Below are 14,633 nucleotides of genomic sequence, written 5' to 3'. Positions count from 1 at the left end.
ACCCAATCATCTAGTAATAATTACGGTCAGCATTTATCTAGTGGCAACTCTAAGCCGGGCACGTGACATGCACCATCTCATTGAATCCTTACAGGTAACCTGCTAAACAAGACGTCACTGTCCCCATTCACCAATAAGGAAAATGAGGCTCTGAGGTTAAGGGAATTAAGTAACTTGACGTGCCCAGTAAGCAGCGAAACCCAGACCAAACAGAAGTCTGTCTGCCCACAGCGCCCACGCTCGGGCATTGCTCACACTGCCACAGCTTCATAACCGCCCTTTTATTTTCCCCCCCTAATGCCACCACTCTGGCTCTGGCCTTTCCTACCTTCTACGTGAACCACTGAAATGCCCTCCCAGTCTTCGAACTTTTCTCCCTCCCGTGTCTCTTGCGCAGGGAGACGGATTCAATGTCCTAAACTCCACTTCACAACATTCTCCTCTCCTTGAGCATCTTCACTGAGTCTTCACTGCTCACCAAATACTACAAACTTCCTAGAGTCAAAGCCTTTCCCAATCTGGCTTTCCCCACACTCTACTGAAAAAAACAACTCCAGTGAAGTCAAATTCTTCGCCAATCTCCAAAAATACACTGTGCACTTCTGAATGTCACCTAGAAGTGACATTCAAATCATGAATGTCACCTAGAACACTGTCCCACCCAGTCTGCAAGGCCCCACTCAAGACATTTTTGTTAAGATGCTTTCTCTAATGAGGAAGGAAAAGTGGAAAGGCAGCACTGTCTCTGATGGAGAGCTTGCTTTGTGCCAGGTCCGGTTCTAAGAAAATCTGCATGACAGCCCAATGAGATGCATCCACCATGATGCCCATTTTACAGACAGAGAGCTGAAGCACCTTGTCCAGGGTCGCAGACTGGTAAGTGTAAGTCGACATTCAAATCCATCTAGCTGCCCTCCTCTTCACCATGTTGCCCCAGGGAGCGCTCGGAATCGACTTCTCAACTTTCTAACAGGTGGGTCAGGCTGATCACATCTGAATCCACTGATCAAGCTTAACATCCTCAAAAGCAAGACAACCAGACACCACGTACTTCCTGATGTGATACAGTAAGAAATCTTGCCAAACAAGCTAACCCTGAATGGAATCACACCTCCAGAGCAGCGCTCCTCCAACTTTACTGTGCACGCAGACCCCCTGGGGATCCAGTTAAAATGCAGATTCTGACTCAGCAGGTCTGGGTTGGGGTCTAGGATTCTGCATTTGTAATAAGCTCCCAGGAGTGAGCTGTGCTGCTGGACCACGGCTCACGCTTTGAATAGCAAAGCTTCAGAAGCCAGACATAATCACCGGTGGACAAGACACAGGCGAGACAGAGAAACAAGTTAACTCATGGCCGGGACTGGAACGAAGGGAGTGAGGAACCACTTGCCTCACGTGCAAAATTTAAGGGAGCACCGGAAGACATAGGAATGGAGAGAAACATTTTAATACAGTATTTTAAAAAATCAAAATGAACGTAAAGACCCATGATGAACACAATATCAGAGTTTTAAATAAAGGCAGACTCAGTATTACTGATTTTTCTTTTTGCTCAGATTCCGATACGGCTCTGCCCAGCACTGAACTGTATAAGTTAACCGCCAAATCTGGAGGATGAAAAATTCTAAAGGGCAAATGCAGACATGCCTGGTTGCTAAAACAAGTAAATACTATGAAAGGAGGAGGGGGTTAGAGTTTACGAGGCTAAAGAATAAACATCAAACGCAATGTGTGAAACTCGTGTTGATATTGACTTGAACAAAACCATAAGAGAATTTGGGGTCGACAGGCAAAATATAAACACAGACTGAATATTAGATGACGTAAAGGATTTTTAATTTTGTTAGGTCATGTTAATGGTATTGTGATTTTTAAAAATTCGTTAATTATTAAAGATAAGATACTAAAGTATTTATGGGTAAAATGACATGAGATATATCTGGGATTTGCTTTAAAATATTCCAGAAAAAAAAAAAGTAGAGGAGAGAGATGGGATGAGATTAGCAAAATGCTGGTATCTGTTGAAGCTGGGGGACAATACAGGGGGATTCGTTGCACTACTCGATTTTTATGTTTTAAATTTCCATGATAAAACAATGTTTAAGTAGCCCTCTTTGCCTTAGGCGCCCTAACACTGACTTTGTGCCACTCAAACAGGACACAGCACGGAGTGCCTTATTCATCCATGATAAAAGGAGCTGCTCTTTCTAATGTGTGCCAGGACCTGCGGTGATCTCATTTAAACGTCACAACAATGTTGTGAGATACTGTGTGGATGAAGAAGAGTGACGTTTAGCAAGCTTGAAGAACCTGCCCAAAGTCACACATCAGCAAGTGACAAAGGCAAGGCTTGAACCCAGACCCAGCTGACTCAGAAGGAAGCCCGATTAGAAGCACGACATTCTATCATCCGTCTTACGCCCTATGGGGCTGGAGGCCTAAGACAACCTCAGTGTATAGTTCATCTCTCATGCTACCTAAGACACAGGAGCCATTCTGAGAGGTGACGAGGAGGCCCTGGTTTTGAATCGGGGCCCTGACACTGACCAGCCGTGTGACCCTGGGCAAATTACTCAACCTTGCTGTCCCTCAATTTCTTCATCTTTGTAGGGCTATTAATCTCACACTAGTATGAGATTAACAACCATCTCACGAAGTTGTTTGGAAGACAAAATGAGCTAATAAATGTAAATTGCTGAGAACTGACACACGGCAAGCACTGATTAAGGGTTAGTGATTATCATCATTATTGCCACTACTAAAACTGAATGACACTGAACATACCCCTCAGGCCAACTCATAACCATTTAGTTTTCCTTCTAAGCAACTGTCTGACCACAGAACTTGAAAGGTGGGCTCCCACCAATGTTTACAATATAGTAACCAAGATTAATGTTCCTCTGTTCAGAGGGAAAAAAAAAAACTCCAGTATTAATAAAAACCTAGAGACCCATGGCCCAGGACCATTGCTATACAGTAAGTCCCGTACATATGAACGAGTTCCGTTCCGAGAGCACGTTCCTAAGTCCAATTTGTTCGTGAGTCCAACAAAGTTAGCCTAGGTACCCAACTAATACAATCCGCTCTATACCACTGCTTTTACACTTCCTTCCGGACATCCCGGGGTTGAAATAAAGATCCTATACTACTGTACTCTACACAGTACCGTACAGTACACAAAAACACAGCCACTTGTAGAGGACGCACGCATGTGACAATGTACGCCAGACTCGTGAACTCACTTACATGACGGAACGTGCGAATGCTTGTTCGCATCTTTGGAAGTTCGCAACTTGAAGGTTCATATGTAGGGGACTTACTATAGTATCACAATTGCTTTGCAAGTTTCACGTTAAGGGAGGTATAGTGTTTGTGGGATTTAAGATTCTCCGAGAAGGAACCAGGGGTTCTGGCTGAGAGGCTAGACGCTCCACAGAAATAAACAGGAGGGAGTCCTGGGGCACAGGCCAAGGCGGGTGGCAGAAGTGGTGCCAGAAGCACTGAGCCAAAGGCTGAAGCTGAGAAACAGGAGCCAGAACTAAGCAGGAGCAGAGCTACGGCCAACTGCTGAGCCACGAGGATGAGCTGAGAAGCTGCGGAAGGGCTCACCGGCCAAAATCACAAGCAGAGAGGCCAGAGCCAGGGTGCGCAAGGACAAGGCCCCCAGTGACGAAAGGAACACTCTGAGCTCAAATGAGACAGAAAAGGGTTCCGACACGGCTCGCGGCTTTTAACTACTTAGGCCCCGCCTCTTCTGTGGTTACGTTCTGTCACGCTTGAAATTACACTTTTCCAAGCTGTCTTGTTACCCATGGAAGGTGAAATAAACAAAAGGCTGAGATCTCATTACACCATCTGGCAGATCCTGGTCTTCCTTCCCCATTGGCTGTCTCTCGAATCACTCATTGCCCAGATACCAGCAGTAATTCGTTTTAACTCCCAAAGTAACTGAGTAAACATTATATCAAATTAATTCACAATTACCAGCGTGTATTGAACCCTGGTATCAATCAAGCACTACGCTAAGAGCTTCCCAGTTATCTTAATCCTTCAATGGTCCAGTGAGGAACTGGTATTATCCCCACTTTACAGATGAACCTGAGGCTTAGAGCGCCCAAGGTCACACTGTTAGAAGTGCCTCCTTTCTTACGTCACTCTCTGTTAGCAGGCTCCTTGCTACTGAAAGGGCTCCAAATGAGAGAAGGACCACTGCAGGTAACTGCTGACATGATGAACTGAACAACCTGAAACTCGATCTCCCCCAGGGAACCCCGAAAGCTTGGGAAGAGCAGTTGAAGAGGAATGAGCAATACTTAAATTCTCTTTACTTTCAGCAAAGAGGGTCATTTCCTCCTCTTCAGTTGCTCTTACCAGAGTCCTGAGAGCAGCCTCTGCTGTTCCTGCTGCGACCTGCTGTGGGGGAGATGATGCAGAGAAAAAAATCTCACAGGTTCTCTTCCTTGAAACTGAGGGGAAGGGAGAAAAAAAGGAGAGGAATTCCCACAGGAGAAGAAAACTTATAAATACAGCAACATGAAATGATGCCTGCAGATAAAGAATACCTGTGCCAAAAGACAAGTTAAAGACAGCAGCCAAAACTGGGGCAGATACAATAACATATGCAATTTCTTCCAAAGCTGTTGCAGAAAGAGCCTTGTTTCCTTAAAAGCAAATGGAAATTTACTCTATCAAACCATGGTCCTTATTAAAATCAACACTGAAATACAGCCAATTATTACTACTGGCATGTGAATCCTGTATCAGGAGACACTATTTTCCTCTCAAAGGAAAGAAAAAGTCAAATACATATAATACAATAATTTGCTTGCTTTTTAAAATTAGAAATATAAAATATTATGTTCACTATTATGTGCTTGTTAGAAATCAAGAACAAGGAACTTAAAATTCTATAAGTGTAAAATTATAATTATTTTATGCTTATCTTCTAGAATACTACCCAGCAAAAAAAAAAAAAAAAAAAAGGAATGAACTACAGATAAATAAAACAATATGGATGAATCTCAAAGCCATTATGCTAAGAGAAAGAAGGCTTACAAAAAACAATACAGGTTACGTTATATGATTCCATTTATATAAAGTTCTAGAAGTGAAAAAAAAAGAATCTATGGTGGGGAAAAAAACAGAACAATGCTTGCCTCAGAGTGTGGGGGACAGGGATTGACTACGAAGGGACATGAGGAAAACGTCTGGAGGGGTGGCAGCGCTCTCTATCTTACTAGGAGTCTGGGTTACACAGGTGTGTGCATCTGACAAAACACAGTGAAAGCAGGCTTAAGATTTGTATATTTCATTGCATGTAAATTTCATAGTAAGGGAAAAAACACTATAAGCAAATACTGAGCTCTGATTACTGATATGCATGGTCAAGTATTCAGGTGGAAGTACACTGATGTCGACAAATTATTAATACTTGGAAATGCATCAAAAAGTAAGACTGAGAGGAGGATGGACGGATGATAAGTGATGAAGCAAATACAGTAAAATCTAGAATCCAAGTAGTAGGTAGGCAGGTGTTTACTGTAAAATTCTTTCGAGTTTGCTGTATGTTTGAAGACTTTCGTAGAATAGAGGAAAAATAAATGTACTCATCTATAAATTGCAAACAGGTAAGGAAGCTAAGAAAAGGGGGGGGTAGAAAAGTGAAAGGCAGAGTGAAAGGGAAAGAACAGTGAGTAAAAGGGAGAAAAGGAGAAGGGGAGTCAGACCAGTATATGAAAGGCCCACAGAGAACAGCTGAGAGCACGAAAGAACAACCAAGAGCACCCGGGAGGTTCTGAAACGAGGGCTCTGGTCCCTGGGCAGATGTGTCCAGTTTTCACCTTGTCTCTACTAAATGCTAATAAATGTGTTCTATTTAATAAAGGAGCTTTATTCTATCCAGTGAAAAATGAAACGAGAACATAATAGAACAGTTCTAATAAAGTTTTATGAAAGGCATTTAAAAGTTAATGTCATTTAATAATTACAGCAGGATTTATATATTAAAGTGAGCTTTATTTTTCAAAGTTGTCAGCAGCAATGAAAGTACATAGGATTTAGAACATGATTAACCTGGGTCCAAATCCCAGTTTCACCAGTAAGCAGAAATATGACTTTAGACAAGCTACTAATTTCTCTGAGCCTCAGTTTCCTCATTTATATATGGGAATAACATTACCTCTCTCACAGGGCTATTTTGAGGATTAAATGAGACCATGTATGCACACGGCAACAACTAGCCCAGCACCAGGTACAGCGTAATTATTTAACACAGGTTGTTTTCCTTTCCTCTTATTCTAATAATGCCACCATTAACACAGCTTTGTGACATTTTTGAGCTGTTGGCCAGGTGAAGAAGAGCAAGTGTTCCAGGTTGGGGGAAGAACACAAGCAAAGGGAGAGAGAGGGACAACAGGAAACAGGTCTTTTTCTAAAGACTTCTGGAACATAGAGGTTGAGTGTAAGGGTGATGGAGGGAGGATGAAAAGGAATCAGAAAAAAGCTGAGAGGAAGACAAGGCAGGATCATGAAGGGCCTTTTATGCCATGCTAAGCAGTTGGGTCTTTTTCTTCCAGGCAATGGAGAGTCACTTACAGGTTGTCAGTAGAACAGTGACATGATCAGAGTTCTCTTTTAGAAAGAATATTCTGCTGGCTGGCTGCATGGTACAACTCCAGGGACACGACTCACATAGGATGTCAAGAGAAGCAAGACATGGACTAAAAAGCATTATGACTCTGAAATCTTAAGTACCACACCTGAAAACCCTAGTGTAGTTATGATCACCTAAGAAGTCTACAGAATGAGGATAGGACCTGGGACACCAACCTTTAAGGGACAAGCAGAACAAAAAGACACCCTAAAGGTAACTGAAGAGGAGATGATCAAAGAGAATCAAATGTGGCAGATAGGGACTGAAAGTATCCACTTCATTTAACAACTAAGAGGCTATTAACGACCTCGTCAAGAACAGGGTCAATCAAATCATGGGAACAAAACCAGATTTTACTAAGCTTACTCTAAAGTGGAGGTAGAGGCTGCAAGTGTGAGGCAAGATCTCAAGAATGGTACAAATGGAAGAGAGAGAGCAGTAAATAAACGGGGACCCACAGCTGAGACGACACGTTAAGCTAGGAAGAGTTTGACAAATAGGGGGAAAGAAGTAGGAAGGATGAGATTCAAGATACAAGCGAGGAAAAGGATAACCAATGAAGGAGGAAGAATGGGATGCAGATCAGGGTTGGAGGGGTCGGCCTTGGGCAGGAGGATGGCAACCTCATCCAATGAGACAAAAAGAAGAGGAATGTGTGTGCAGGGGTAACTGCCCAGTGTTCTTTATTTTGTTTTTGAAGTAGGAGTTAAGGTTGTCCAAGAATGAATATGGAGAAGGTGAAGCAGGAAACTGAGGAAATTCATGATTATTTCAAAATAAGTTTGTGAAAATGGAAGAGTCACCTGACTATGGGTTTAGTGTATCATTTTCTTCAGGAGGATTCAACAGCCTGGGTTTGTGAATTCACAAGTGGCCGGTCAACAGGGTTGAGATTTTGCCCTCTGAGACTTTCATTCTCTTGTTTGTTCCTTCCTCCATAAATACAATATGTCTCAAGGACCTTCTATGTGCTGGGTCTTGGGGACAACACGAAGAAAGACAAACAGGGCCCCTGCCTTTAGAGTCTTATAATATAAGAGAAAAAACACACAGAACAAAAAACTATAATAGTAATAAGTATTATGTAGAAGTTCACAATACCATGGAGAAAATGTAGAAAGTCTGCCTAACCAAGACTGGAGGGGACAGGGAAGAAGTAACATTTGAGACCTGGAGAAATGGTAGTTGGCTGGGGAAGAAGAGAAGGGAAGAGAGTTTCAGGAGGGAACGTGTATGAAGGCCCTCTAAGGAACCCTGAAACAGAAAGGACATGCCACTTTGGAAGGCCTGAGAGTTCTACATGCCAAAGTGCGGAGTGTGGCAGGGCTACAGCTGTCTACAGATGGGGCCAAGTCATGGAGAGTTGGTAAGAATTCGGGATTTGAGTCTAAAAGCAATAGCAATTTGCATTTTTAAAAGACTGCTCTGGCAGTGCTGTGCAAAACAGATTAGAAACAGGCAAGAGTAGATACAAGGAGAACAGTCAGAAAGCATTTAGTAAGAATCCAGGCCAGAGATGATGGTAGTGAGCACAAAGGCGGCAACAGTGAGGAAGGACAACAGAAATCGAACAAAGTAAGTGATACAAAAGAAGTAAAATCACTTAGAACGTACAACCTGAATGTGGGAAATAAGGATGAAGGACGAATGGAGGATCACGTTCAAATTTTTAGTCTGGGAAACTGGATGGTGAGTGGTACTAATCACTGAGAAGGAACCGGTTTGACAGGAAAGCTTTTGATTTTATTTTTAGTCTGTTGAGTTTGAGGCACCTAGGAAGCAACCAAGGAGACAAGTTAAGCAAGCAGCCGAATGCACAGATGGGTCTGCAGCTCAGAAGAGGGCTCTATGGAAATACAAACCTGCCGTCTGTCTACCTACGGCTGACAATAAAGCCACTGCGAGCAGATGAGATCATACAGGGAGAGGGTATAAAGGGAGCAGAGGGCCTAGGGCAGAGTCTTAGAGAACTACTGCTGTAACCCCTGAGTAGAAGGGAGAAGTAAAAGGTGAGAAGGAATGGCCAGAGGAGTAGGAGGGAAAACAGATACCTGGCAGTCAGAAGCCAAGGGAAAAAAAGGTGTCTCAAGGAGAGTCAACGGTGTCTAAAGCTGAGCAGTCAGAAAGGATGAGTAATAAAACTGGTGCGACTAACTTAAAAGAAGACCACACAGGATGTAGAATGGGTAGGAGGCAGGGAAGCAGAGAGAACCTATTCAAAAAGTTTAACTTAAAATAGGAGGAGGAAATGAGAGAGTGAAAAGGCCAGGGAGGACATACGAAAAACTGTGATGAATTGTGTGATGTGTTGAATCAAGGAATCTAGGACAGGAAGAAAGTGAAGAAGGCAGGGGTGAGTGATAGATTGGGAAGAAAATGGAGGGCCCAAGGGACAAGAAGTCTTGATAACACTGAAAAAGAGGAGTAAAGGAAGAAAACTGGAATAATAGAAGGGCGAAATGAGAGAGTCAGATGCTTAAGTTCCATTTTCAAAAGTGGAACAAGGACAAGTGATGACAAGGTTTAGCATTCAACCAGTGAGAATGGGGAGAGTTGAAAGAGGGCAAAGTATTAAAGTCCCAGGAATAGATTAAGTCAGGGAAAGGAAAGACAAGGTGTTGTTAGGTGGGATGTTCACATAAACACTCAGGGCATTCAGAAAGATAACAAGATAACAATGCCCTTTTCTCTTAAAGAGAAAAGGACATTGATAAGCCAGGCACCAAAGCCTAAGTCTAATGTAGATGAGATCCCAGAAAGCTGGGTGGTTTACGGTTTTATAATATAGCCAGATATTATGAGCCTCAAAGGAGAAAAGACTTTTATAAGAAGATGAAAGAGTAATGGTTTGGAATAGGTACCGAGGAGCTAGGAGAATGGCAACCCCACCTCACAACCCATCTGAAGAGGAGGGCAGCTTCTATTCAAGACAGCTGCAGGGCAAGATTTTTGCAGGGAAAAAACTAAAATAGTATTATAAAAAATAATGTGAGGACTGTTATGTGAAAAGTTTGGGATTTTTTTTTGTAAAGACAATAGAAGGAAACTACCTCAACATAACAAAGAACATATATGATAAGCCCACAGCTGACATCACATTCAACAGAGAAGACTGAAAGCTTTTCCTTAAAGATCAGGAACAGGGCTTCCCTGGTGGCACAGTGGTTGAGAGTCTGCCTGCCAATGCAGGGCACACGGGTTCGTGCCCCGGTCTGGGAAGATCCCACATGCCGCGGAGCGGCTGGGCCCGTGAGCCATGGCCGCTGAGCCTGCGCATCCGGAGCCTGTGCTCCGCAACGGGAGAGGCCACAACAGTGAGAGGGCCCCGTACCGCAAAAAACAAAAAAAGATCAGGAACAAGGGAAGGATGCCCACTCTTGCCACTTCTATTAAACATAGTACTGGGAATCTTAGCCAGAGCAATTAGACAAGAAAAAGAAATAAAAAGCATCCAAATTGGAAAGGAAGAAGTAAAATTGTTTGCAGATGATGTGACCTTACATGTAGAAAACACTAAAGAGTCCACACAAATAAGCTATTAGAATAAACAAATTCAGCAAAGTTGCAAAAGTTTGCAAAGTTTACAAAATCAAACACAAAAACCAGTTGTGTTTTTATACACTAACAGTGAACAATTCAAAAAGGAAGTTAAAAAAAAAATCCCATTTACGGAACAGGATAAAAAGCCCAGAGATAAACCCACGCACCTATGGTCAACTAATCTATGACAAAGGAGGCAAGGATATACAATGGAGAAAAGACAGTCTCTTCAATAAATGGTGTTGGGACAACTGGACAGCTACATGTAGAAGAATGAAATTAGAACACTCCCTAACACCATACACAAAAATAAACTCAAAGTGGATTAAAGACCGAAACATAAGACTGGACACTATAACACTCTTCGATGAAAACATAGGAAGAACACTCTTTGACATAAATCACAGCAAGATCTTTTTTGATCCACCTCCTAGAGTAATGGAAATAAAAACAAAAATAAACAAATGGGACCTAATGAAACTTAAAAGTTTTGGACAGCAAAGGAAACTATAAACAAGACGAAAAGACAACCCTCAGAATGGGAGAAAATATTTGCAAACGAATCAACGGACAAAGGATTAATCTCCAATATATACAAACAGTTCATGCAGCTCTATGTCAAGAAAAAGCAACCCAATCAAAAAATGGGCAGAAGATCTAAATAGACATTTCTCCAAAGAAGACAGACAGATGGCCAAGAAGCACATGAAAAGCTGCTCAACATCACTAATTATTAGAGAAATGCAAATCAAAAGTACAATGAGGTATCACCTCACACCAGTTAGAATGTGCATCATCAGAAAATCTACAAACAACAAATGCTGGAGAGGGTGTGGAGAAAAGAGAAGTCTCTTGCACTGTTGGTGGGAATGTAAATTGATACAGCCACTATGGAGAACAGAATGGAGGTTCCTTAAAAAACTAAAAATAGAAGAACTACCATATGACCCAGCAATCCCACTACTGGGCATATACCCAGAGACAAACATAATTCAAAAAGACACATGCACCCCAATGTTCACTGCAGCACTATTTACAATAGCCAGGCCATGGAAGCAACCTAAATGCCCATCGACAGGCGAATGGATAAAGAAGATGTGGTACATATATACAATGGAATATTACTCAGCCATAAAAAGGAACAAAATTGGGTCATTTGTAGAGATGTGGATGGACCTAGAGACTGTCATACAGAGTGAAGTAAGTCAGAAAGAGAAAAACAAGTATCGTATATTAATGCATATATGTGGAATCTAGAAAAACGGTACAGATGAACTGGTCTGCAAGGCAGAAATAGAGACACAGATGTACAGAACAAACGTATGGACACCAAGGGGGGAAAGCAGGGGCAGGGGTACTGGTGGTGGGATGAACTGAGAGATTGGGATTGACATGTATACACTGATGTGTATGAAATAAATAATAAGAACCTGCTGTATAAAAAATAAAATAATTCAAGAAAAAGGGGAAAAAATTTTTTTAAATCCCATTTACAATAGCACTGAAAAGAATAAAATATTTAGGAATAAATATTTTAACCAAGGAGGTGAAAGACTTGTATACTAAAAATGATAAAACACTGCTGAAAGAAATTAAAGAAGACACAAATGAATGGAAAGACATCCCATGTTCATGGATTGGAAGGCTTAATATTGTCAAAATGTCCATACTGGGCTTCCCTGGTGGCACAGTATGATACTGGCATAAAGATAAACATATAGATCAGTGGAACAGAACAGAGAGCCCAGAAATAAATTCTCACATATATGATCAAATGATGTTTGACAAGGGCACCTAGGAGACACACTGGGGAAAGAACTCGAAATGGATTAAAGACCTAAACCTAAGACCTAAAACTATAAAACTCCTAGGAAAAAAACATAGCGGGGAAGGCTTTTGACACTGGATTTGGCAACGATTTCTTAGATGTGACACCAAAACCAAAAACAGACAAATGGAATTACATCAAGCTTAAAAACTTCTGTGTAGGGGCTTCCCTGGTGGCACAGTGGTTGAGAGTCTGCCTGCCGATTTAGGGGACACGGGTTTGTGCCCCGGTCCGGGAAGATCCCACATGCCGCGGAGCGGCTGGGCCCGTGAGCCATGGCCGCTGAGCCTGCGCGTCCGGAGCCTGTGCTCCGCGACGGGAGAGGCCACAGCAGTGATAGGCCCACGTATCGCAAAAAAAAAAAAAAAACTTCTGTGCATCAAAGGACAATCAACAGAGAGAAAAAGGTCAATCTATGGAATAGAAGAAAATATTTGCAAATCATGTATCTCATAAAAGGTTAAAGAACTCCTACAACTCAACAAATAACCTGATTTTTTTTAATGGACAAAAAACTTGAACAGACATTTCTCCAAATAAGATAAACAAATGGCCAGCAAACATATGAAAAAATGCTCAGTATCACTAATCATTAAGAGAAACGCAAACGAAAACCACAGAATGCCATATCACACCCATTAGGATGGCCAATATCAAAAAAAAAAAAAAAAAAACCCCAGAAAATAACAAGTGTTGATAAGGATGTGGAGAAATTGGGATTGCAAAATGGTGCAGCCACTATGGAAAACAGTATGGAGTTTCCTCAAAAATTTTAAAATAGAAATACCATCTGATCTAGCAATCCCACTTCTGGGTATATACCCAAAAGAATTAAAAACAGGATGTTACAGCCATATCTGCACACCCAAGTTCAATGTAGCATTATTCTCAATATCCAAGAGGTGGAAGCAACCCAAATGTCCATCAACATATAAACAGATAAAGAAATGTGGTATATACATACAATGGAATATTATTCAGCCTTAAAAAAAGAAGGAAATCCTGCCATATGCTACAACATCAATGAACCATAAGGACATTATGCTAAATGAAATAAGCCAGTTACAAAAGACAAGTACTACATGATCCCACTCATACGAAGTATCTAAAGCAGTCAAACTTACGGAAACAGAAAATAGAATGGTGGTTGCCAGGAGCTGGAGGGAGGAGGAAATGGGGAGTTGTATTCAGTGGGGATAAAGTTTCCATTTTGCAAGATGAAAAAGTTCTAGAGATCTGCTGTACAGCAATATGAATATATTTAACACTACTGAGTGTACACTTAAAAATGGTCAAGGTGGTAAATTTTCTTTTACTGTTTTTTTACAATTTTTTAAAAGGGGGAGGGAGGGGTGCTAAATAGCACCAGAGCATGCGGAGAGAAGTCTGAGAAAAGGAAGCTATGCAGGACAATGGGGGGTTGCATTCTGAGCAGTAACCTTGAATGTCAAGGGTAGAGACAGAGCAAATGATGCCTCCAGCCTCCTGCTACACTTCTAGTTCAAGCTGTTTCAGATCCAACTGAGAATGAGGCCTCCGACGTGCCACAAACTTAATGGGCCTTTTTTAAAGTCTCAAGACTACGCTGGCGAGAAATTATTATGGTACCTTAAAGACATCCTGAACAGGGGACACGGTTATTTCCTCACATCTTCACCCAGCAGTAGCAATGGCAATAATCCGCAGCAGGTGGGAGGTTCTCCCACCTTAAGCCAGCTGTGGCCTGGACTGGGTGCTCCTAAATAGGAAATCCTGGTTCCTACCCTGGCAGGAGGTATAAGGAGCCTTTCCTCGAGGGCTTAAATGTTACGGCTCAAATTTGCCGTAAAATGTTACGGAAAGACCCGAACGTACTTTTTGGCCAGCCCAATAGTTTGAAAAGGGAGGAAAAGCCAAACATTATATGCTCCGTACACAATTTGTTAAAACATTTCCTCTGCCCTTCTCTTTTTTATATATTAAAATTTTAAGATTCTTAGGTCTGTTCTTTATACGCTAGCTAATGGAATTCAAGTGCTTAGCCTTGAGAAAACTTAGAAAGAAAAGGGGGGAATGTTCCACCTTCTCCACACCTGCAAAAAGTAGACACCATGAGCATCATAAATTATCTCTGATAGTGGTGAACTGAGAACGTTCACAGAAGTACCAGTGTGACTCTCCTTTCCAACGTGGAGACTTCCATTATAAAGCCTGTTCAGTTTTCTGTTTAACAAAGCAGTTATTCGGGACACTCGGATGTCAGAGAATGTTGCTATATATTTAAGACGTAGCCCTGAATCCCCAAAAGACTGCAATTTGATCGGCTCTCTTAGTAATCTGTATAACTTTTATATAAAAGCTGTTTATTTAAATCTTATTACCATGTGAATCCAGAAGAGGACCTCTGGCACCTTCTTCTCCCCACAGACCTGCAAGGCTAATAAAACCCAAGACTGCCTGGAATTCCTTATTCAAACAAAAGGTCTGAAAGTCTGTTTCATTTAAATGAACTAATGGGTTCATTAGTTTTGTTGTTGCTAATGGGTTAGATGAGGAAAATCACAGGGGTTGCAGGTAGCAGACTCAGTGTCTAGCAATGGGCACTATTAGAGATCGAGAGACCGTAGTGGAAAA

At 41.8% G+C, this 14,633-nt stretch overlaps 1 protein-coding gene across 15 annotated transcripts in view; it reads right to left on the bottom strand.

The window, feature by feature from the left end:
- Positions 1-14,633, bottom strand: part of AGK (acylglycerol kinase) — a 94,605-nt gene that overhangs the window by 73,950 nt on the left and 6,022 nt on the right. The window lies entirely within an intron of this gene.

The sequence above is a fragment of the Tursiops truncatus genome, chromosome 9, assembly GCF_011762595.2.
Source record: "Tursiops truncatus isolate mTurTru1 chromosome 9, mTurTru1.mat.Y, whole genome shotgun sequence".
NCBI classification, from domain to species: domain Eukaryota; kingdom Metazoa; phylum Chordata; class Mammalia; order Artiodactyla; family Delphinidae; genus Tursiops; species Tursiops truncatus.
Note: the sequence above shows the minus strand (reverse complement) of the source record. Positions and strands in the feature narration are given on the sequence as shown.